Consider the following 26,125-nt stretch of genomic DNA (forward strand, 5'->3'; position numbering starts at 1 on the left):
AGAGAGAGAGAGAGAGAGAGAGAGAGAGAGAGAGAGAGAGAAAGTTAATATTCATTGAAAGGAAATTAATTAGTTCAAATATCCCATTATGGTTTATATATAATACTTTGGAAGTGAATTTGCATATTGATACTTGTATGTAACTGCTTTAAAAGACAAAAAGAGAAAGAGAGGAAGAGAAAGAGACAGAGAATGAATTATTTCAAATTTTGAAATTGTCGATTAATCAACGGCAATATTAATTTTTAACAAGTTACATGTTTCATACTAAAGACAATCTTAGAATGTCTCAGTTCATTGTTCATTCGTCTTAGAATTTCTATTAAGTACTAAGTCCTTCCTAACTTGTGACTTCCATGCAATTACCGTGCCGTTATTAGTCCCACGCATCCAATCTTTAACAAATGTGTCATCTTCCTCCTCCTCCTCCTCCTCCTCCTCTTCCTCCTCCTCCACCTCTTCCTCCTTTTATCCCTCACCTACCCTCCTTGACGGAGCTCTGACAATATCCGGACGTAAATTGACGTGGAATAACAGTGAAGATTTGTCAGATTTCTTTTGGACATGTAAGTAAAAGAATTTTATCGATCGATCTTATCTTCCTTCTTCGTACATATAGTTGATGTCACCTATTCAAAGCTCGTTCAGACGAATTTCCGGAGGTTTGAAAGAAAGGAAGCTATTCGATTTTTCAGGAAAGAGCCGATATACTATCATACCATCGATTTCATCGTAGTTTCACGAATCTTTCGATATTGTCAAATGATGCTACGTATTATGCACAGGCTTCGTTGACTTTTTACGACACGTTCTAACTTCAACTATAAATATATATATACATATATATGTATATATATATATATATATATATATATATATATATATGGTTCATCCATCTTTTCCTTCCATTCGATCAACACACGTCCCTTCTTATCTTCAAATCCTGCAATCCCTTTTCGTAATTTGACGCGGTCCGTTACTTTACCCATTTTCCAACCATCTCCCAACCGCACTAGCAATCCCGAATGAAAGAGAAAACAAGCGAACGAAGTAGCTTTCTAGCGGCGGGTTTATTGCTCCTCTTCCAAAAAAAAGAAAATAAAAAAAGAAAGAAAAATAAAAAGGAAAAAGAAAGGACTCATCCATCGAGAAAAACTAACCCGAAAGATATTCGACTCGAACGATTTATTTCAAGAACGTTTCGACGAAGAACGCGATTTTCCTTTTTCGTCAGATCGTTAACTACATCGTTTCTGATTTCTGTCCATTTATTTCCGCATTCCAGAAAAAAACTCTAGAGTGTTTTCAACGTGAAAGAATGAAAAAATACAAAAAAGAAAGAGAGAAAGAGAAAAAAGTAAAAGTTATCTCGGGAAAGTTTACCGATCTGAAAAGTTAACTACGATGTTGCTGCTTAAAATACGCAACCATTAATTCAATAATAATGGTTTTATTGAACTTTAATGCAAAGAAAATAGAGGATATACTTCCTTCTATTAGCAGCTCTTTGAGATATCAAGAAGTTTCAAAAGGATTTTAATAACGCATAAGAAAAAATAAAAGTAAAAAAAAATGAAAAGTAAGACAAAATAAAGGGGAAAAGAATACGTTAAAAAGATCGAAAATAGTTTAAGAGTAAAGAAACTTCAACAAAAGATATACCAGTCGATCGGAAAATCTTTCTCGAGCTTTCAAACTTTCGTTGAAATGTTACTCGATATCAAATCAAAATGATATAAGAAGACAGAGAAGACGTTACGAATGAAGGACGAACAAAACTGGCACATAGTCACCCGATAATCAAAAAGTAAAGTTTGACAGCAATGAACAAGTTAACAACCATCTTGAAGTATCAAAGATTTCTATGTGAGAAATAGAAAATTCGTGCGACTCTCGTAGAAACAACGAAATTTCGAGATTCGATCAAGTGAATTAATCTCTTAACGAGATCAACTGAATCTTTTGATTTTGACTTCATTCGTCGAAATAATAAAAAATTCAATGCTATTATCGTATTATAGTTTCTTTCTTATTAAGCATTTTCGAGCGATATTATTACATTTAGGACATTTCATATTATTAAAACCGACTCTCCTTTGGTAGCCAAAAAAAATCATCACGAATATAAAAACAAGAATGAGATAGAAATTATCTGAAGGAATTAGGAACGATCAATTAATTTCTGATTGACTGACCTCTCGCGCGTGTTGCGACACTCCTCATCGTCCTCTTCTTCGATATCGTGTAATCTTGGACTCAGTCTGTGTTGAGTTCCACCTTCTTTTCCGAACTCTTCCTCCTCGGTTCTCAACTCGCATTCCTTTTCTTCTTCATCGTCGAGATCGTCGAGATCCTCATCGAGTCCACCGAGTGGTGCACGGTCCTTCGAGTCCACCGTGGTAGCTGATTGTTTTTGTTGATCCAGACTTTTTTGTTGCTGGGAAGATTTCTTATCGGATTCGGAATCTTGTCGGTGATATTGTTGCTGTTGCTGTTTCTGTTGATGTTGCTGAGAGTGTTGATGTTGTTGGTACTGATGTTGCTGCTGCTGCAGCTGATGATGATGTTGTTGGTGATGCTTAAGCGCTGGAACGGCACCTTTCTTGGCCTGGGGGGTGGCCCCCGAGACAGTACCGCCACCCCCACCCCCGCTGCCGCCGGCGCACGGCAGGCAGCAAGACCACGTGCCCCCCACCTCGGCACCCTAGCGCCACTCAGCGTCAAAACATTCAGGACCGACTTCACCAAGCTCGCACTCCTCTTACTTTGTAGAGGGTCAACGTCTTCGAGATCTCTCTCTCTCTCTCTCTTTCTCTCTCGCTCTCTCTCTCTTTTTTTCTCTGTATCTCTCTTTCTTTACTATACCGTATTTTGTTTCTTTATCTTTCTTCCTCACTTTATATGATTCACTTTAATTCACATAAATTTCTTTTAGAGACGATACGATGGAATCGTATGGTTCCCCGTTCTTATTAGGCGTTCTCGAACGACACGAATGACGTCTCCGCACTCTCGAATGCAAAGGTAAGAAATCTAATCTATTCCCAGAGATACATATAGCAAATTTGTATAGAGCTGGAAAAAGGAAATCTACTAGATTTTTCTCTCTTTCTATAACATACGCCGGCATTTGCTCGGGATATGTTACATGGACGCAGCTACTTCCTCTTTCAAAATTATCTTTTTCCTTCCGTGATAGGAAGAGAAAAAAAAGAAATAGAAAAACTCGAAAAAGATAGTGTGTGTGTGTGTATATATATACTGAGCGAGCTTTTCGTCTTCTTGTATCCTTTCTTCTTAAATTTAATTTCAATTTTCTCAATCTCAGCGAATATCTCTCTGGCTAACGTCAATCTAACATTGTAGAATGCATTTGGTACGTTATATCGAACTTCTTGCAAGAATACCGAGGGAGCTGATTGAATAGTTTGATCGGTAAACTTCGCAACCGCGTTCTAGTTTCTACTAAAAGGTCTCTATTTCTCTCTCTCCTTTCTCTCTCTCTCTCTCGTATGCCTCGAAGTAGAAGCAAATGCTTTTTGGCCGTGGATTCACTTTACGAGCTCTATTATCTCGCACTACGTTCGCTCTTTGTGCGTTGAACAGGCGAAATATATAAGATGACGCGCGTTCAACGAGCGCTACAAACACCACCACCACTCTTTGTAAACTCCGATATAGCAAGTTCGTCCTCCCTCGAAAAAGATGAGAAGGAAAAAGTCGGCGTCCGATTAAAATACGTATTATTATATCTACGTCGTTACGCGGCCGCTTTTAAATGAAATATAATCTCTTTTCATCGATCATCTTAATCGGACAATTCCACAGGATATCATTTTGAAGCAAGAGGCCGCTCGATATATTCTCGACGATCGATTCTTCTTTTTCTTTTTCTTTAGGCTCTTATATATCAATCGTACGCATCAAATTTGATCGTCTCTCTCTTTCTCTCCCTTCTTCAATTTTCTTCGTCTGCTTCTTCTTTCAAAATCGTTCGAACTTTCAATTTTTAACGCACGCTCGATCGTAGTAACGTTTCTTTCGGCGTAACCGTTCTATTCATCTTTCTATACATCTTTTCACGTGTTTCCTCGTTCCTCTCACACAAATCTCTTCTCATCTCGAAATCACTCACGCAGGATAATACTCCCTGATACGTCCTCTGCACAAAAGTATCGCGAAGACTCTCGAATATAGCCAATTCTTCACTTACTTCGATCGTATTCAACACTTTTATCAGAGTCATCCTGCGTCATCACTGCAACACATATTGCCTTGTTGTTATTGTTGTTGTTGCTGTTGTTGTTATTGCTACTGCTGCTGATACTGCTGTTCGACAGGAGAGCACTTTCACACGCGCGAAAAAAAAAGGAAAAGAAAGAAAAATAAAAAAGAAAAAAAAAAAGAGGAGAAAAATACACGACCTACGAAATTCGTAGCAATCGTAGCAAGAGCAGTTTAGTATTTACCGAACACCCGTTAGAGAGCTTCGAATTTACACTCGTACTCTTTCGAACGACACAGAACGGCTTTCGATTAAATTCGAACATCAAACTATCGAACGATTTCGCACACGCATTTCCTCCTTCTCTTCCTCCTCCTCCTCTCAGTTTCCTCCATCTCTACGTAATAACAGTCGACACTATCCTCCGTGAAAATGCGAAAAATATTCTCGTAGAATCGTTGATTGCACTCGCTACGATTTCGAACTCGGTATCTTATTATCTTTCTCCCTCCTCCTTTTTCCTCCCCCTATTTCATAGTACTTATTGTCTTGTTTACCAAACGAAGACACTATTTAGAACACAAATATGATTGTCGATTGTGGGAAAAGGAAGTGCTGCGCGTGCATACTCGCTTATACGTGCATATGTTGCTTGTTTCATTCTTTGCTCTCTTTCTCTCTCTCTCTCTCTCTCTCTTTCTTTTTCTAGCCAATGTTATCTGTAAAACGTAGACAAAATAGGGAAATAATATTTGTTGAAGAAAGATTGAAGGGAAGTCTATCGTTAAGGAGAAAGATACCTAGCGTATGTCAATTTTTTTTTTTTTTTTTTTTTGAAAAATAGACAGTTTTGTTGGTAAAACGTATCGATATAAATTTGCATCTTGAAAAATATTTGACTTGAAAAAGCAAAGCTGGAAGGTATATGAAAACGATGGCGCCGCAAAGATTCAAATAAAAGATGCTTCGACGTCCAAAAACTCTATGATATTCTCTTTAACCCTGACCAAAGTCGTTCGTATTTCTAACGCAAAGCTCCATCTTCCTCGACGTTTTTATAGATTCATACTTTTCGATATATCTGGGACACGTTCTTTTGTATACGAAGTTTTTGATTAAACATAATGGAAAATATTCTGAAAGAGAATCGACAAAAAAAAAAAAGAAAAAAGAAAAGAAAAGAAAAATAGGAAAAATAAAGATATATGCAATCATGAGAACGTTAATAAATCTGTGTGATGCGTCATAATTGACGTAAATCAAGCATGTTAACGAGTAATTTAAAGAGCTTTAATAGTTTCAATTAAACGTAGACATAGTTGTTCGTTCTCGTAATATTAAGACGAATTGTCGTCTCATGGCTTACGTATTGACATCATCGCGCTAATGGTCCTTTACTCGAGTACTCATTGTCATAAGAACATTTGCGAATATGTACTACTTGAATTATTATTCTCTTAAGAGACAACGAGATGATAGCAATTAACAATCAAGCTTTTACCGACCTTTAACCTTTCGACGCTTCTAGCGTGAATTGAAGAAGTAAAAAACGACGATGAGTAGTAACAAAGTTTAAACGTTCTATAGAGATTGGAATGTTTCGGAACAAATGCTTCGAGAGAACTGTGATTAATGGTAACTTCAGAATAAAAACAATGATTTGCGATAAACGAAGGGCGTGTCCCATTTGTAACCTTTTCTAAACCCGAAGCCTCGAAATTTACGATACAAGTTACATGTCCTTAGCGAACGATTGTCGGGGAAGAGAAAAAAAATAATAAAAAAAAATATTAAGAAAAAAAAAAAAAGGAAAAGAAAAAAATACAACGGAATACAAATGGTCGACGTAATCAAAGATAAGCTCGGATTCCCCAAGAAGATCAGAATAGAATTTTAATTTCACCGCAATCTATAAGATGGATCTGATTAATCGCTTAAACGCAAATTACTCGGAAAAGTGCAAAACTGCTACTGTGCCCATTAGAAATTTACTCTCGCCGCTTCGTTTAAATTGAAATTTGCCAAGATTCTTTCCTTATCATTTTTCTCTATCTTCTCTCTCTCTCTCTCTCTCTCCCCCCCCCAACGCTTGAATTTGATTAATATAAAGGAGAGAAGCCTTTGCGAGATGGAATTACACGAGAGAATTCGAGAAGGGGCAATCGACCATCAAAAAAATAAAAAAAAAAGAAGTTAAAAAGAAATAACACGTTCTGTATTAAAAAATTTTTTGTCGACATCTCGAAATTTAACATTATCCAAGCAACGTTAGATCTAACAAAGTCTATATAAATTATTATTTTTTTTACGTGGGGAAAAAAGAAAGTAAAAAAAAAAAAAAATCAAGACTTTTTACGTACATACGACTCGTTATATTTACGATGAGAAGAAAGAAAAAGATCATATTTCGCGAATGAAAAAGATTTTTTGTACGAGACAAGGAAGATTAAAGCTTGAATCAAATCGAAAAAGCAGTTTCCCCTTAACCCAAGGGTATTCCCTATTTTACTTGAAATTCGATTAAAGACTTCCGCGTATCGAGTAAATAGGAAATTAGATTATCTCGTTAGTCGTCCGCCCTCTTTTACCGTCGATGCCGAGGAGAAAAGCGAGTTGATTCTTCGTGGACTAAGTTTCTTCGAGAATTTCGTTGTGAATGCTTTTCGTAAGATCATTTATCCCGAAGTAATCCTATATTGCGTAGAGAAAACGAGAGAGAGAGAGAGAGAGAGAGAGAGAGAGAAAGAGAGAGAAAGAGAGAGAGAGAGAGAGAGAGAGAGAGAGAGAGACGAAATCGATCAACAAACTCATCGTCGTTCTCGCGTAAGTCATGACACGATTAAAATAAAAATTCTACGATGTTAGTCGTGAAGCTATCTCCATCGCCAAAGCAATCTCACTATATTACTAAACACAAAACTGCTTGTAACCAAGGAAGCTTTCCTACATCGTAACTCTTGACAGCTGGATAAATAGGTATTAGAAAGTTTCCAAATTAATCTGGAGACACTAAACTCTAAGCTCACTCTGTGTGTTCCCAATCTCATAATTAATTAAATATAGTTTGATTAAACCGCTTGTCGTCGGCAAGCCGTCAATGATCGTCTTTCTACCGAAGATAAATTTCGCAATTTCGCAATCTGTTGCATCGATCTCTTCGCTTCTTTTTTTCTTTTTTTAATGTTTCATTTCATTGTACTTTAAACTACGTCATTCTCTCTTTTCTTCAAGAATCACAACATACGTATACATAAAGTAAGATGTAAAGTACGAGAAAGTAAACCACGAGAAGGGTAAATGAAATGTCGTTGAAATAAATGAACGAAAGATAAAGAAAGATAGAAAAAGAAATCACTGTTAATCTTCTTTGCTTCATTAACATTAAGACAAGCGCGTCCTATTTACCGAATGATCCTCTCTGATCTCTGTAGACTAGAATAAAAAAAAAGAAATTATTATACTATTACTCTTTCTCTTCCTCTTTTTCCGACTTTACAAATGTTATACGAAACAATTAATAAACAAAAAGAACTATCACGATAAAAGAAACAGAGAATCGAGGAACATTCATCCTTGTCGTTCGTTTACAAATAGATGAATAAACTACTAGAAAGTTATAATAGTTTCGTCACTTCCGGGATGTCACTTTATTACCGGGAGCAGTTCCTATCATTAATTACAAGAGCGGTTGAGCGTTCGGTTCATGGCTTTCGTCATTGGTATAGATGATAACCAGGATGATCTCGTCTGAACCATGTACGTATATGACCCGATCATCGATGGTCAAGATAACCTTGCCTCTAACCCTTATCATCCCTTACCCTACCCTAATCATATATGCTATTATATTGGTAGAAGATAATTAATTGCTTTGTTCGTTAATCGTTATATAAAATTATCGCTAAAGGCATTCATATTATCGTTCGCGAATTAACTACTACTAGAATAACGACGTTTCGCGAAAAGTATTGAAATCTCTTTTCTTCGTCCTAATCCTCCTTTTCTATTCTTTTTTTTTTTTGTCTAATTTCCGTTCTCTTCGCCAGGAAAAGAACAAAGTGAAATAAAATAAAATATAATAAATACAAAAGAGAAGAAAAGAGAAAATTAAAAAAAAAAAAAAAACAGGCATAATTCGCATATCGACCGTGTTAATTCGTGTGTCAAACGTTCTACTTCGTAATCTTTTTTTTGCATGTAATTATCAAGTTGCCATCGTTGACGATCTAAAAGGATCAATTTTCTCTCTTTCTCTTTGTTTGACTATGCCAAAGATACACGTAATTAACTCTTTGACGATACTAATTAATTTTAATCGCTTGCAACGAGAAGAATGACGTTTGTACGGTATAAAATTATAGCTTTTTTTCTTTCTCTCTGTCTCTCTCTCTCTCTCTATCTCTCCTCTTTTTTCAACGATATTTTTATTTTTTTGGCGTGTTATGTTTCATTAAAAATCCTACTATTTCGAGTAGCATTCGCTTTTATTTTTAAAACGGCGACAATTTAACGCAACACGAAAAATCGCAAACGAGTGAAACGATTCTAAGCTACCCTGGAGGGAGAAACATCTCCCATCTATCTTCTCCTTCACTTTCCATCTTCTCCTTCTTCTTAGGCTCTTCTTCTCGAAGCACCATCAAGTGGAAAGTATTTCCGCTCTAACGACGAGCTTTGAGTACCGGCGCATAAGTGGCTCGGCGATGAGCTACCCGAAGAGACGTGTCTATTTCTCTCTTTCTCTCTCTTTCTCTCTTCCCATTTTCTTCCAAAATTGAATCGAACAATCGATCGAGACAAGCATTCGAAAAGAAAATTTTTTTATTGTACGAAATTAAATTTGATAATTTTCCGTATATAAAAAGTGTGACTTCAAAGACAAAAAGAAAGAAAAAAAAAAGGGATTAAAAAGGGAAAAAAATAATTAAAAACTTTGACTAGAGTATAATTACATACTTTGACTGGATAAAAACCGTGACTTCGCGAATCTAATTTTTCTTCTAACATTAAAATAATCCTACGTTCTCCTTATTACAAGGAAAAAGATGCTCCCTCTTAAGAATCTACCTTCTTCCTTCCTTTTTTCATCGTATAATTGCTTTCGTTTCGTGATATCGCTCCTGGCAACGCAAAATGGCAACGGGATTATCCCTTTTCTTAGCCGTTCTCGAGTTCTATCTACATTCTACGGATTAATCGATCCGAAAAAAAGATCATGAATTCGCTAAAACGTGACGATTTACAAAATTCAGACGTAGACGTCGTAATACGTCTTGGTGAAAAAAATTTATTTTAGAATTATCGTTATCCGACTTGTATAAGAATACAAGTCGTTTGACTTTGATACAATTTATTATTCATCGATACACGGTTACCGTAGATACAACGTGCATATTATTTCGAAACGAATGAAAAATCCCCGTTCGTCGATAAAATAGTTAAAGGTGTATAACGTGCGAACGTTACTTTCCATAGTTGAATTAATACCGGTCTGGTCCGCATAAATTACAACGAGGAACTACATCCGCTTGACGGCCTATATTACGCTTCTCTCTATACGTTCAAGCTCTACTGAGATCTCTGTATTTATGTATGTGTGTATGTTTGTGTGTACAGGTGCGTGGGTGTATGTGTACATATGAATATATCTATACGTCCACGAAACGCATTAAATTTAAATTTGAATCGAAATTCCACTAACATCGACGATACGGATTTTTCATTGGTAACGGAGAAAGAAATGGGGTTATTTCAATTTTTCAAAGGCAATATAAATGATCTTTTGTTATATCACGAATAATAGCGATTATTAAAATATGATTCAATGATCCAAAGTATATTTCGTGATATCTAATTAATTGTGTCTCTACCATGTGTATCTTCTCTGTGCGTATCTCTATGTGCACATAAAATAGTAATTACAATTATCTTGGAAATAATGAAATATATTTTTGGTCGAGATATAAAATATTATACCAGGATGAAAATGAAAGTTTCGACGTTTATTAATACGTTGTCGGTACAATCATATTAAAAACTTTGTAATATAATACGACAACGTAATCCTCAAATATTGAGAAAGTTTTTCAATGCTCGAATCCGAAGTAACAAATTTTTTCGAAGGTAAAAACGATCAAACCAACCGCGAAATCTGAATATTTATTAACTATAGAATGAACGCATATTGAATACGTGAAACAGGAAATTACTGATTTTATTACGTATACGTATTAGGTTCAATATTCATGACGCGTACCGAAGGTAAATACATTATCGCTGGTCTACAACGTTGAAAAGAAAAATACGTAAAAATGAATCGAATCAGATGTGGTAAGAAAAAATTAATTTTTTGATACGTTCCAATCCAGAAAAGTAAAAAGAAAAAAAAGAAAGAAAGGAGAAAAAAGTGAGAGAGAGAGAGAGAGAAAACAAATCGAAAAGACCAAATAACATTTTCAACGGTAGCGTTTCAATTACGATCCATCTTTTTCAAGCCAGATCGAATGATAGAGGCTTCTCTTCAACAAAACACCCTATATATGATCCATGTTCACATAAGAGATCGAGAGAAGTCGAATGTGGTGAATGCAAAAATTAAATTGCCGGCCATTTATCCTGACACAAATAGTTTCCCTTTTCGAAGTAGTATGTTTGCACGTGTGACAACGTAGTTTCAAAAAAAAAAAAAAAAAGAAAAAGAAATAGATAAATGAACAAAAACAATAAAGAAAAAAAAAAAAGATCCAACAATTATTTTCCTACGACTTTTCAAGAAATTACATTCAATTTAACATTTATCCAATTTACACGATCGTGAAATATCGATCGTAAATCTTTCTCCTTGACGATAGGATCTTCTCTTAGAAAGAATGTTACGAAATTACATAAATACATATATAATATCGACGTAAGTTGAGAGCAAACCATATCTATAATTACATACAAATACCGTTGGTATCTGTTATCGATAACATCTTCTAAACGCACGAATACGAGTAGATGGAAAATAAATGAGAATACTAAGACGAAATCGAGACAGTAAAATGCGATCGCTTTTCCCTGAGCTCTTCTTTCTATTTCCCTTCGGAAAACTAAAATTCCAAAGTAACCCGTCGAACTACTGCCGGAAATATCGTCAATGTTCTCGTCTTCGTTTTCGTTTTCGTCTTCGTCTTCGTCTTCGTCTTCGTCTTCGTCTTCGTCTTCGTCTTCGTCTTCGTCTTCGTCTTCGTGTTCTTCGTCGTCGTCGTCGTCGTCGTCGTTGTCTTCGTCATTGTCGTTTTCGTTGTCGTAGTTGTACTTGTAGTCGTATGCGACCTCGACGTTGAACTACCACCCTCGATGTCATCGATGCATCTTAAAATAAAGTACTTTTACCGAGAGTGTATCGACGATAAGACACGTATCTTCGATACTATATATGAGACGAAACCGAACGGACAATGTAATTAAACGAAAACGAGAAACTCAAGTGAGAAAAGATTCGAAAACGATTCGAACTCGAATATCTCACTTTCATTGTTGAAGGTTCTTTTTAAGAAAAGTCGGTATTAACGGCAAAGTTTTCTTAAAACTTGACGAAAAGTTTCGTTGAAGTCAGGATAGAACGATTAAATCGTGTTAAACGTTGTTAGAATCTCGGCTTTAACGTTTGCTTTAATTGAAATTAAAGTTCGTCGAACAATTCGAAAACACATCGTTAAAAATATATTAAAAAGAAAAAAAGAAAAAAAGACAAGAAAAGAAAAGAGAAGAGAAGGAAAGGAAAAAAAGGAAAGAAGAAAGAAGAAAAGAAAAAAAAAGAGAAAGAGAAAACGGAAAAATTTATCTACGATAAAAGTGTTTTGAAAAATGTCGAGTCTGGATCGCAAGTAGTACGAAATGAAAAGAGACAACCTGTCTGACCAGTCATCCTCCCTACCTACTAAAACGCTTAAAAGCTCGATAAGTAAAGGGAATAATTTAGTCTATCTCAAGAGTTTGCGACAGGTAACGTAAACAACAGGTAGCAAACGTTTTACACATCTAAACATCCTGAGATTCACACACGTACGTACGTAAACATCCCCGCCTTAAAGCACTCTCGGCCGGACAAACAAACTCGGCCTCCTTTCGTCCTAAACATATATGTATGTAATACAGCATGAATCGTTGTTTACACGATCGCTGCATTCATACCATACGATCAACGCAAATTACCTTATGACTTTTCATTTCCCATTTTATCCATATTCGTCGGAGAATCGTCGGGTTAAATATTCCTACAGGGAATTGTTCGCTCTCAACTTACGTGGGTCGTCAATGAAAAACGAGAGAAAGAGAGAGAAAAAGAGAGAGAGAGAGAAAATTGAGGAATAAGAAAGAAAGAGAAAGAAAACTGAAGAATAGGAAAATGAGAGAAAGAGAAAAAAAACATTGAAAAACGAGAAGGAAAAAAGAGAAAGAGAGAGAAAGACATAAAAACAAAATATGAACAACAAAGAGAAAGATAGAAAGAGAAAAAGAAAAATAGAGGAAGTGAGTGAGAGAGAGAGAGAGAGAGAGAGAGAGAGAGAGAGAGAGAGAGAGAGAGAGAAAGAATCATCGATGATTACTTGCTCCAAGGAGATAAAAATCAGAAGAAGCTTGTACAGCATCCGACGAAAAATCTCTCACGCTACGATGTATCGTCGTCGATAGATGAAAATGTTACTTCGGACAACACGACGATCGCACTCACGTCGAAGCGTCGTCGCGTTAACCAGACTAAATCGACATAGAAGAAACGCGTTCGAATTCGGCCGTTTCGTCGACGAACGATTATCGTATCGAACCTCGTCACTTATTATCGTTGACTTTTCTTCTTTTTCTTCTTCTTCTTCTTCTTCCTCTTCTTCTTCTTCTTCCTCGAGGATATTTTTCCACGAGCGTACGAGTTTCTCAAAGTTTTGCATTTTCTCGTTGCACTCGCGACGACGACGACGACGACGACGACGACGACGACGACGACGACGACGACGACGACAACAATGACAACGACAACGATGACGACGAGGATGATAAGGACGTGGTCGAGGATAAGGACGAGGACGAGGACGATGACGTGTCAATAACGAAAACGAATTGAGACGCGAGATGCCGCGTAAACGACATGTTTTCCCGACATCTGTCTTTCATTTCTTCTCACCGTCATTTTGACTGATATTTCGCACTTTAGTCAAGAAAATTCTAACGCAGGCACATTCCATCGTCTCTCCTCTTTCTTTCTCTAATTATTTTCTTGGTTGGAAAATTCGACAATGAAGAAGAAGAAGAAGAAGAAGAAGAAGAAGATTAAGAAGAAAAGAAAAAAATTGCGACGAAATGCACTCGCGCACGAGTTTCGAGAAGGAAGGAAGAAAGGAAGGAAGGAAGGAAGGAAGGAAGGAAGGAAGGAAGGAAGGAAGGAAGGAAGGAAGGAAGGAAGGAAGGAAGGAAGGAAGGAAGGGGAAAAAGAAAAATGCTATGTTCTCACGTCTCCCCACTTTTTCTTTTTCTTCCACGCGGGAAAACTATTCTTTCCTCTTTCACTTTCCAATCGCCGGCGACGCCGACGACGACGATGACGATGACAACGACGACGACAACGACGAGGAGAACAAGAAGAACGACAATAACGATGACAATGACAATGACGACAACGACGACAACGAGGACGACGAGGACGACGATGACGATGGCAACGGGGACGACGATGAGGATAAGGACGATGACAAAGACAACGATAAGCAGCTCGTGCGCCGCCGTCGTATTGACGTTGACGACGGCCGAGACCCGACTGACGGAACGATTCTCTCTCTCTCTACCACCGACGCTGTAGTAGCACAGTGTCGTAGCATTCGACGGAAAACCGGTGAATTTTCCATCCTAGAGAAAGAGAAGATATGGTTCACCCTTAAAGGACGCCAATTTTATCCGTCACTGTCTTTTATCTCTTTCTCTCTCTCTCTTCTCTCTCTCTCTCTTTTCTATTGTAACTTCCTACTATTACACGCGTGTGTGCGAGAGTGGGAGTAAGAGAGAAACAGAGAAAAAGAGAGAAGGAGAGAAAGAGACGGATAGATAGGGAAAAGAATATGAGTAAGAGAGAAAGAGAGAAACAGATAGAAGGGAGGATTATATGAAAGAGAAAAAAGGTTGCCGTCTGGTTGTCGTTGCTGATGCTGCTGCTACCACTGCCGTTGCTGCTGGCACTCTGCTAGCACACTATACTCCGTAACTTGGTCCACCAACCGACGGCTCGGCAGCCCCGGCTGTTTTGCAAAAATTAGGTCAGCCGTGTGCCTTCCCCTCCATCCTCCCTCTCTCTCTCTCTATCTCTTTCTCTCTCTCTCTCTCCCATGCTCGATCGTCTCCCTCTTTCTCAACCCCACTCGCTCGTGCTTAACTCTCTCAATGCATCCTCTTCCCTTCTCGTGTTCTCCTCCGTCTGTCTGTCTGTCTGTCTCTCTCTCTCTCTCTCTGCCTCTCCCTCTTTCTTTCTCTTTTTATTTCTCTCTCACATGCGCGTGTTCTCTTTTCTCTTTTATCCTGTTTCCCTTACTCTTAAAGACCATTTTCCGCGATATCGGAATCCCATGAATGCCTACCCATCGTGTATGTTGTACTTGAACGAATCTTCTAAAAAATTTCTTTTATTTCTTTCCTCTTTTAACTCCTTCCTCCCATTCGTCGTCACTCTTAATACTATCCTTCGTTATCGTTCTTCCTTCCTTTCTTTCTTTCTTTCTTTCTTTTTTTTTTTTTATAAACGAACCGTCGTCAAGGATAGCAAATTTTTTTTGCTGAGATCGTGTTTGAGAAATTAAATTTAATTGGATAAGTTTTATAGAACCGATGATCTTTCTTCGCGATCGAGGACAGAAGAATAGGAGAGGTGGTCGTACTGTCATCTCACGCCATTAGATCGAAAACGAAAAATAATGAAGGAGGTCGCCTTTAATAACGATACAATTTACGATTTTTCTTTTTTCTTTTTTTTTTTATAACTCCTTAACGCGCGTATAACAAAACGAATTTTCTCTTTTTATTCGACCGACTAGAGAAAAAAGAGAAAAGAACTATGTTAGAGATTTCCACTTGACAAATTTTCACGATACGCGTACTTGTTGCACGTAGTAGAGAGAGAAAGAGAGAAAGAGAGAGGAACACGCAGTCAGTCGGTCGGCACAACATTTTCAAGAGAGTTTCCTTTCCATGGTTTCCAGTTTTCTCTTGTTTTAATTCTCGTCTTTTAGACGCTTTTTCCTTTCTTTTGTTAAGAATCTCTGTGTACCGCGCGCGAGTCGTTGAAGCAATACAACTTGGTAAGCTTGGTATTTTCCTTGGAGTCCCCCGTAAAGTCCGATTAAATAAAGTTTCTAATTAAAATCCTGATTAAGATTCTCTCCTATGTATTATCGTATAAACGATTATTTTACCACACGTTTACTTCTTACTTCTTATTTCCAATATAATTACGTTAAAAGATTTGTTACTACCGAATGCAACTCGTTCATTCCTAATCACGAGATTTAGATCAATGTTACTAAGCCTACAACAAGCCAATCACAATTTTCTCTTATCTTTTTTATATATACCATAATTTAATTAAAGAGTCGTTCGATCACGAGAACGTGAGAAAGAAATGGATGTGATAGAGAAGTGATAGGGAGAAGGGATGATCGAATTAAAGCATCGCGAATACGGACGCGGTTCACCGCATATAATTAACTTAAATGTAAATCACAGATCCGAACGAATTCAAATGCATAATGGGATAATATACTGTCAAATCGACTAACGAATTCTACGCGATAACGAGGACTTCAATTTATTTCGATTTATAAATTTATAAGGGTGAAACTGAATTGCGGTGTAACGCCAACCTGTGTTTGTTTGTGTGTGTGTGTGAGTGAGTGCGCGCGAGCAAACGCTTTTCCTTGAAATAACGCGACGACTACGACGATTATAATATAAAAATACACATTGTAAAATGTGTTCCCTTTGATGAATTTTTAACGAGGATATTGTGAACATTTACATGCGATTCCCATGGCACAATTTGTCCCGTTTTAACATAAGATCCAGTCCATTCCTTTTTAAGGTTGCTTTCATGCACGTTCTCTTAAAAAGAATTTCAAACTGAGTATCTATAATATATCCACTGAGAAAATAAAATTCGTTTCCCTTTGTTTTTATATTATATTTGAACAATTCCTCTTACGTGTTATTTTCTTCGAAAGCTTTTCAACGGAAGTAAATTTCTTCGTTAAATTCCACTTAACATGCACGAGATAATACGATAACGATCATTTTGATTCAGTATGATTTTTAATGTAAAACAGAGGGAAAATGTTAACGAATAATTTAAACGATAACGCGTGAAAGATCGCGGAATGATATGATTAAAAATGAAAATTCTGGATTTGATATCATTGGAAAATCAAATAAATTAAATAACTGGAATTATGAAAATGAGTAGCATCGATACGATCGTAAACCACGAACTTTCCTAATAGTCCTTTTATAAAAATAAATATGACTTTGCCTCCCTCGACACGATTTGCCGATAAACCCAATTCTCCTATCGATATTGTAAACCGTACTTAAAAAGAGACACAAACCTATCGTTCGTCTATAATTCAACGACGGGAGAAGTATTATTTTGTTCATTTTTACCTTCGGTGATGGAAAACATTGAGAAAAGAGATATAAAAATATCGATCTAATAATAAGATCAATGCTTTTGCCTTCCTTTCCCTTTAGAAAGGTATAAAAAAAAAAAGAAAAAAAAAAACAAAAAGATAAAAACTAAAGAAAAATCGTACTCGAGTCGATGTTTTCTTTTGGAATCTCATGAGAATCGAAAGAAAAAGAAAACAGAGAGAAAGGGAAAGAGAAAAAGAGAGAAAGTAAGAAAGAATAAAAATAAATAAAAAAAGATAGATAAAAAAAAAACTAGCGAAGATGGTCAAAAATATTTTTCACGTTGACTTAGAGCTAGATCGTATGATTGGTAGAGTATCTTAAAAAATAAACAATAATTTTCCGCGGTAGATGAATATTAATAGTCCTGTGTAAAATTATAGATAAAGTCTATTAAGGTTACGTGTTTCTGCGTTAACCCGTAATAATCTTACGACGACCTAGCAAACATAAACTTAAATCACATGATCGACGATGTATTTACCTACTTCATGTAGCAATTAAGCAAAAGGTCTTTTACGTTCTTATATAATAAATAAACTCGACAAAATTCTAGTAAAAAAAAAAGAAGTAAAAAAAGAAAAGAAAAGAAAAGAAAAGAAAAGAAAAGAAAAGCATGGAAATAATTTATCAGCTGCCGACGCGAAGCACCATAGCGAATGGATGAAAAATATTGTTTCCTTGGAAGAATATTATGCAGGTGATAAATTAAGGAATATCTCGAGTAATATATCCTATATACTTTAATAGAATGTACATATTGGTATATATCTACATAAATAAGTAGAAACTACTGAAAGAATAGACTTTAAATGAAAACATATACGTACGCACATATGTACGTATGTGCATGTGTGTGTATATATATGTGTGTGTATATATATATATATATATGTATGTATTTATATACGTTTTATGGTCTCGTTTCCTTGCAAGGTGACACGCGAGCTCGATATATTTATATTTCATGATACGTTATTGAACACGCACGCACAATATGTGTCCAGCACGTAAACGCAACTATACATTCATATATATAGAAGATCAATATAAAACGAACGTATTATTCGAAAATCGAGTATCACCGGGGTCGTATATGTGTGTGTGTGTGTGTGTGTGCGTGTGTGTGTATAGGTAGTAACCAACAACAAAACCTTTTTACCGTCTCTATCTGTAACCTATGAGAAAGGATTATCGAAACACAAAATTGGATCGGTTGAGTAATATGGGTCAATAATGACCAAGTTCCGTATTATGAAACTACACCGCACATACTCGCCCTACTACAGACACAAAAATACAAACCATTTCCTCGTTCCTCTTTTATAAAAATCGATATGTACGTCGATGAAAAATCATCGATTTATAGATATACCCTACCCTTATCGTTTCCTGCGAATAATTTGGAAGAAGAGTCGCAAGAGTAAAATATAGGGAGAGAGAGAAAGAGAAGATAGAAGTGATTTTCCACTCCGTTCGTTCGTTTGTTCGTTCGTTCGTTCGATCGATTTACTCTACGTTCTCTCTCCCTCCCTCTCCCTCCCTCTCTCTCTCTCTCTCTCTCTCTCTCTCTCTCTCTCTCTCTCTCTCTCTCTCTCTCTCTCTCTTTCGAACGAGAACGATCGAATGGAAATGGAGCAACAAATTAAGGAGGATTAATTAGTCGAGTGCACCGGATGTTGACTATACTCTTGGGGGGGAGGAGAGGGGGATAGCAGCGTCCTCTGCACACGCACGGATACCTCTAATTGTAATACAAAGAGGAACCCAAGTATTTAAGCTCTTCCACGTTGGAACTGGATACGAGCCAAGAACGTTTATCATCACGCACTGTTTCTAGCGAGTGACTCCTCGAAAATGTGAAATTTTTCTTTTTATTTCTCCTTTTGGTTATTTTTATGTTTTGAATTTTCTCTCTCTTTCTCCTTGTTTTTTTTTCTTTTTTTTTAATTCAAGAGGTACCTATACAGCATATTACATTATATGTCAAAAAATAATCAAAGAGAAAACCATACAATCGTTGTATGAAAATAATGAAAGAGAAAAAAAAAGAAGAAAAAAGGAAATAAAGAGTCTATTCGAGTGCACGTGATATTCATAACTTGTCTCTTTCTTGATTTGAATCGTCGAATGAACGCAACAAAAAATTATGCATGTATGCACACGTCAGACATTACCATTTTACATTTGTGCATCCATATAAAGAGTACAACAGACCGACACGTGTTTCGTTTCCCGTAGAGTTGCAACCACTTGAATAAGTTGAGTTCATGGACGTACGAAAATAGATCCCTCTATCGTCGTAACATCCGAAGATGATCTATTCTCTGCAAAGAGATTCTTCTTCGTTTCAATTAGTTCCCTTTGACAATCGATGATGAATCGATCACTCCCGATAGCTTAATCAAACGTTACCTTTTATTCCGTTCAAAATTATACAAGAAATACCTGTGCCTAGTTACAATAATACGACACACGTATCATAGATATAACAATTATATATACATATGATTCTCAAAAGATTTAAAGTGACTTCTTATGCAAAAAGAATACGAAATTTCGGAATAACGTCATTGTTGCGTAATAACCAATCTACTCTTTCTTGCATTCGTTTGAAGGAGAGAGAGAGCGAGAGAGAGAGAGAGAGAGAGAGAGAGAGAGAGAGAGAGAGAGAGAGAAAGAGATAGAAAGAAAAAAGAAAGGAAGAGAGAGAAGTGCATAATACTCGGTCCATTCTTTATGGCATTGTACACATTTCTTTCTTTTCGTATGCATATACAAAGAAGAAGAAAGAAAAGGGGTAACCTTTGAGCGTTACAAAGAGATGTCGGTTGAAAGCTTGCCGTTAAATTTAGCAAAGACTCGACGGCATTATTAAAGCCAACGTCCGCGCAACCGCCAATGACGCGATGACGACGATGATAATCACGACACGATGCGCTTCCTTTAAATTTGAATACACAGAAGCCTTAATAATACAGAAAGACGCAAAGCGTTGACTCTTGAACCCCGGCTTTGAGTAATTTTGCTAGACAGAGGAAAAGAGAGGGAGAGGGAGAGAGGCAGAGAGGGGAAGAGAGGGAGAGAGAGAGATAGTTTAAACTTTGAATTATATCGATGGTATAGCTTTGATCTTGTTCAAAGGTTTATTTAATCAAACATCGTGCAAACTTAGCACGTTAAATCTTATTACGTCGATCGACAGCATTATCGAAATCCAAATTTTATTTCTCGTCGATTTAATATCGAGTCATATCGAGCGACCTAATTTTTTAATATCGTGTTAATCGATTTATCACAAAATCCGATATATACGGGAAAACTTTGGAGATGATTTTTCTCTCTTTTTTTCTTTTTTTAGTTTTCCATTTTTTTTTCTCTTTATTTCCTCGTTCTTATTGATAAATTTAGGACGTATAATGATCGCTCGAAGCAACGGCGAGGTGAAGCAATTTCCAAGCAAGCTATGTGCCTCTACGCGCATATATACGCATGTACATACATTCTCTCTCTCTCTCTCTCTCTCTCTCTCTCTCTCTCTCTCTCTCTCTCTCTGCGTCTTACACATACATATACACATATAAAGTCATCGTCCGTCGGAAGTGGCTAACTTTCAGGGACGAACGGAAGAGCCCGATACCGGTGATGCTCGTGAACATGGTAGTCACGCTATACTGAGAAACAAAGACTATTAGAAGGAGTAGGGAAAATCAGAATAGTGAGGAGAGAAAAGGAGGAGGAGGAGGAGGAGGAGGAGGAGGAGGAGGAGATGGAAATGGGGGGATCAGAATAGCTAGGCGTCGACGTACTCGAAAGCACTTGTCCTTTCTCGGACAAACCCGTGTAGTAGTACGTATATACCAACAGGCAGGATGCTAAGTTAGTTGGCTAAGTTTATCAAACGCGAGGGAGAAACCCTCGACGATATATTTTCTTTTCTTTTTTTTTTTTTTCACTCACTTTCGAACAGTTTGAGGTTCGACCTAAGTCTCCCCGATAATCCTACATTCGAAAAAGAATGTGCTAGAGGAGAAAAAATATTGTTCTATCTTTTATTTCAAATATACTAGGAACGCGAGTAGTATATAAAAAAAAAAAATGATCTACATACATACTTATGTACTACACGTTTATAAATAGCAGGATTTTATAACGGATTTGTACATATGCCATGTCTGGTACCCTCCACGTTTTCTACTTACATTAAATATGTAATTTTCTACTCTTCTTTATCTCTTTTTCTTTTTTTTTCTCTCTTCTTACCCATCCTTCTCTTTATCTCTATTTTCTCCATTTTCCTGATCAATTCAATTTTACACTGGAGTAAGAACAGATGGTACACGCACCTACGGTTGGAGTGGAACAAATCTCTTAAATTTGGCATGAAAAAAAAAATAAATAAAAGAAAGATAAGAGAAAAAGAAAGGGATAGGAAAACAGAGACAGAGAGCCAAGGAGACAAAGAGATAAAGAGACGTATCACAATTTTTCTTTCGAAATCGATTAAATGGAAGATCGATTTCCGAAGAAAAGTCTCTATTAAGTTTGATATCCGAGATTTATCGATGCGTACAAAAACGAGATTGGATTCGTTGAAGCTCCTCCCGACTTAAACGATGATCTGAATGAATATCAGAAAAGAAGAAAAGAATAAAACAAACGATCGGTAGAAAGGATTCGATATGTTTTTCTTTCTTTTTTTCTTTTTTCATTTTTTTTTCTTTTTCTTTTTTTTTTATTTTTTATTTTGTTACCGAGAGAAACGAGCAAATGTGAACGCCTTTACGGTAGATTAATCGCAACAATTGCGAAAGAGTCGAATAACGACGAGCGACATCAACGACGAACGTTATTACACAATCCCGCGTTTGTAATAACGACCGCGCGAAAAACTCCACGCGAAAAAATTTCCATAAATTTACATCGGGCTTACAATAACGTGAATATCTAGAGAGGTGCTCTGAAAATGCGCGGGCTTTATAAAAGTTACGTGGCGATTACGAGCGGCTTCGTCTTTCTTCTTTTTTTTTTCTTTTTTATTATTTTTACTTTTTTTTTTTTTTTAAGGAGGAAGGAGGGTTGGAAGGGGAAGAGGGCAGGGGAAAGATGATAGGGAAAAGAGGAGAGACGATTTTGCTATCCTTGGCGCAACTCCAACGCTTTTTGCATAAAGTAACAAAAGAAAAAAAAAAAAGAAAAAAGAAAAAAGAAAAAAGAAAAAGGAGAGAAAGAGAGACAGTAAGAGGAAAAAAGAAATGCAAAGTCTCGAGCATTTATACGATGAAATATCCTTTTACTACAAATCTATATAAATCGATTAAGGATGTAAACTTGTGTTAAGCAAACGAAGATTTTGAACAAGAGAACAAAGTAAAAATAAAGTAGAATAAACATGAGAGAATACTCTTATCATTTTAGAAAGGACACGGTGCAATGGTCGGTGGTTAGGTTGATCGAGTAATCGTTTACAAACCGTGCTATCGCCTCGATGAGGCTCCCGACTGTGAAAGGGTAGTCGTTGCTTCGTACAGATAGAGAAGGAGAGATAGATAGAGAGAGAGATAGAGAAAGAGGGAGAGAGTTGGGGTCGATATAGGAAGGAACGCTTGCGCTGTTCGCCTTCGACCACCCTCGCGCACTAATATCATCGTGTTGTCGTTCTCTCTCTCTCACACACACACATACACACACACACACACATTTCTCATCCCTCTTCATTTCTCTTTTATTAATTCCCCGTGGTTGAATTTATTTATCTTTTCTCTTTCTTCCTTTCTCTTTTTTTCTCTCTCTATTTCTTTCTTCCTTTCAGGTTTCCTAGGAACCGATAGGAATTCTCAACGCTTTATCCATTCCCTTGATGTCTATATATTAAAGTTCCTTCAAAGAAAAACTAAAAAGAAGTATGGAAGATTCAGTATGATCTCGTAAACTTACATCGTTCGTCAAGATTAAGATCATTCATTATCCTTTACTAGCGTACCTATATTCAATCTTCGGTTGACACTCGTTACAGTGTTCACAATTTCAGTAGATATTTATCATACTGCGAAATATTCATCTTTCTTATTAACCGTTAACTTGTAATTATTAGAACGTCTTGGGAGTATAAGCCGCAGGATCAATTAAGGACAACTTTAGCTTTTCTCGCAGGCAAGTTTGCATCTTGAAAACGCTATATATAACTTTACTTTAGAATTATTTTTACGGGGTCAGTATAATGTAATTGAGTGAAGATAAATGAAAGTAAGGAAAAAATATTGAAATGAAAATTCGTGATTATTATTTTGAAATTAAAAAAATAAATAAATAAATAAAAGAAAAGAAAAGAAACAGAAAAAGAAAAAAGAGAAAAAAGAACTTCGAAAGGAGGGACAATGTTATCTATCGACGTTTTTCATTCATGATTAATGGATTCTATTTAAGAAAACAAAACTTCGTGATAATCGTTAACTTAGATAAATCGAAAATTATTCTTCGATAGGACGATCGATAAATCAAACTGACTTCTGAGAAAATATAAAAAGCTCGGTTATTGAACATTTAATAAATACAAGAGTGTCCTATCGCATAGCGTCAACGATGGATTTTCATCCGTCGTTTCCCTCCGACGTGTTAGAGGAGATGACGTGAAAAATGTGAACTTCCTGGAAGGAAATTGTATCAGGTGATATCGCTTAAAAAGGTTCACGGATTTCCGTAGGATATTTACTTGGCACCTACATAAACTTATTTGTATGATAAGATAAATCGAATAAATCATATTTCTTGCTATCTTCGCGCTAACGATTTACATATTAAGTTAAAAATATCGATAATACCGAAGATGATCGATAAAAAAGTAAAAGAAAGAAAAAAAAACCGAATTAGAGATCAATTCGAAATAAAATAAATCGAATTTCATTTAAAATAATTTAGTAAATTTACGTTTTACGATTAAACGTTTTACACACGAATAACATCAACGTCCTTCTCTTTTATTTATTTACAACATGACTACTAATACCAACGTCCTTCTCTTTTCTTTATTTACAAGTACGTATTTTCTAAACGGCGAGTGTGATGCATAAATCATGCGATCTCAAAACAACAAATTTCTCCTTGTTTTTATCGATTCTTCGAAAGTTTTTATTGACGCGTTTTCGCCCTATGTTCGTTGTTCTTCTATCCATGTTCCAAGTTAAACTCTCCCTGTTTGTGAACGTTATCGCGATATCATTAAGACAACTTTTCCAATAGAAAAATACGACACGCTCGTAAAAGACACGTTTCTAGGAAAAAAGTAAGTTTCTTCTTAGCAAGTTAAGCAAATATCTGAACGGTACCAGAATATTAAATGTAGGGACGTTCGATCGATGTTTAAACGTGTCGAGCTATAAATCTACCTATAAATCGAAGAAAATCCTTTAGATAATCATTTGGATGGTCGAATAAACTTCGATTTCACGTTTAAGAAAACTTTAAGAACCATGAATATCCTTCGATCAATTATACTGGATATCAAGGAATAGAAAGATATATATATTTATTCGAAGCTAAATATCCATATGTGTAATTTCAATTAATTTCGAAAGTCGTACAGTCTAGCGTAGAGGTCATCTATGTTTTCGCTTTTCTCCTTGAGAATAGACGCTCCGTAATATTCCAGAGAAATTAGTTAAATGAAATCTCGGAAAGAAATGAATGTCGGTCATTAATGTATTATGAAATTTAAGAGAAAAGAAAGAAATTTAAAAAGTTAAGTAATTCAAAAGACCGTGACTCTAGTTGCTACGTGTAATCTTTCAGATAGATACGAATTTGCATTTTATATAATTAAATATTGTTACGGAACGTTAACGAGCAGTAAAAATATTAACTCAATAATGAAATGATCGTCATTGGTATTCAAATCTCGGAAAACGTACCGTTTAATGACCTTTTGAATTTTCACAGAAATTTGTACAATTTTCGATTGATAGGAAGGCCAAATTACAGGCATACTAAATGAAGTCCAGAGAACCATATTCACATTCACTCAACCATTAAGCTTCGTCGACCGACTTGAACGGATAGGTGATAACGGTCACGATACGTATATATGTATGTAAGCTAACTCTCATACCTTCTCTTTCTCGTATCACTCGAATTGATTTCCTCTTGATTTCCGGATCAGCCAGTACTCCATTAGTGAACTATCAGTGAAGTCGTTCAACGAAAAGTCTCTTCGAAATGAAAAAAAAATTTATGCTTCTTTCCCTTCTTAATAATTCCTTTTCACGAAATTAATAACACCAACTATTGCGTGATAAGCTAAGTGATAAACACAAGATAACACTTTAATTACTTCTCGCGTGTTATAATGAAATCTCGACGCAAAATCAACCTTGATTATTACGCGTTAAAGATAGGAAGATGTTCTCCCTCGGAAATGATGAAACGAACTGATTTCTCTATACTTTTGTACCTACTTTTGTATATGTATGTATGTAATGTTTACTAAGTCGACTTTATTATGTTTGGTTGTCTTTGGTTTTTCTTCGTAACGTGTTTCTTACAGACAACGACAACGCGTGACTTGTTGCCGAAGGTCAAGCCGGTGTTGCTGTAAACAGCCATTCCATCGATCACCTGTTGTTTCCACGTTGGAATACTTCTTCGGTTGAACAAAAAAAAAGCAGGATGATAAACAATATATTTCCTTAGAAATTGAGCATTTAATGAAACGCGCGCGCAAGCACGTGTGTTGTATGTGTGTATGTGAGTATGTGTGTTATATAATTGTACACACACACACACACATATAGACAGATATATATATATATATATATATATTAAAAATTAAAATAAATTTTATTAGCAACTTTCTATCCATATACGCTGGTACGAAGAGGGCCATAATACAGCAGTAATAATATTTAAGTAGGAGGAGGCTTAAAGGGCATAGTAAGGCCAACTGAATTTTTTAAAATAGAATCATGTGTTTTTAATGACACGGGTGTATGTGGTTGATATTCTCCATAAAAAAATATTAATTTATGTATGACAAAAAATTATTGATTTAGGAGATATTTCGCAATCGAGACTACTTTCGTAATAAGGATTTTTTTATTTCATACACTGGCGATTATGAAATAAATCTAAATATTATTTAAATAAACAAAATAAACAAAATAAATTTTACATAATTATAATAAAAATTTTAATGATTTCATC

At 36.1% G+C, this 26,125-nt stretch overlaps 1 protein-coding gene and 1 long non-coding RNA gene across 4 annotated transcripts in view; both read right to left on the reverse strand.

Moving 5' to 3' along the window:
* LOC122630744 (cAMP-specific 3',5'-cyclic phosphodiesterase, isoforms N/G) overlaps positions 1-26,125 on the reverse strand; it is a 315,403-nt gene that overhangs the window by 237,836 nt on the left and 51,442 nt on the right. Inside the window, exon 1 of one of the 3 annotated variants that reach the window (XM_043815584.1) lies at positions 2,196-2,661. The exons of the other annotated variants lie outside the window; for them this stretch is intronic. The gene's annotated coding sequence lies outside the window, so the exon portion shown is untranslated. Of the gene's footprint in view, positions 1-2,195; positions 2,662-26,125 lie in introns of those variants that run through there. 3 annotated transcript variants of the gene reach the window in all.
* On the reverse strand, positions 2,798-13,531 carry LOC122630750. The gene is made up of 2 exons (XR_006327556.1): positions 12,820-13,531; positions 2,798-4,944 (listed from the first exon to the last, which is right to left on the reverse strand). It is a non-coding gene; the product is annotated as an uncharacterized LOC122630750 (long non-coding RNA).

Source organism: Vespula pensylvanica, chromosome 7, assembly GCF_014466175.1.
Source record: "Vespula pensylvanica isolate Volc-1 chromosome 7, ASM1446617v1, whole genome shotgun sequence".
NCBI classification, from domain to species: Eukaryota; Metazoa; Arthropoda; class Insecta; order Hymenoptera; family Vespidae; genus Vespula; species Vespula pensylvanica.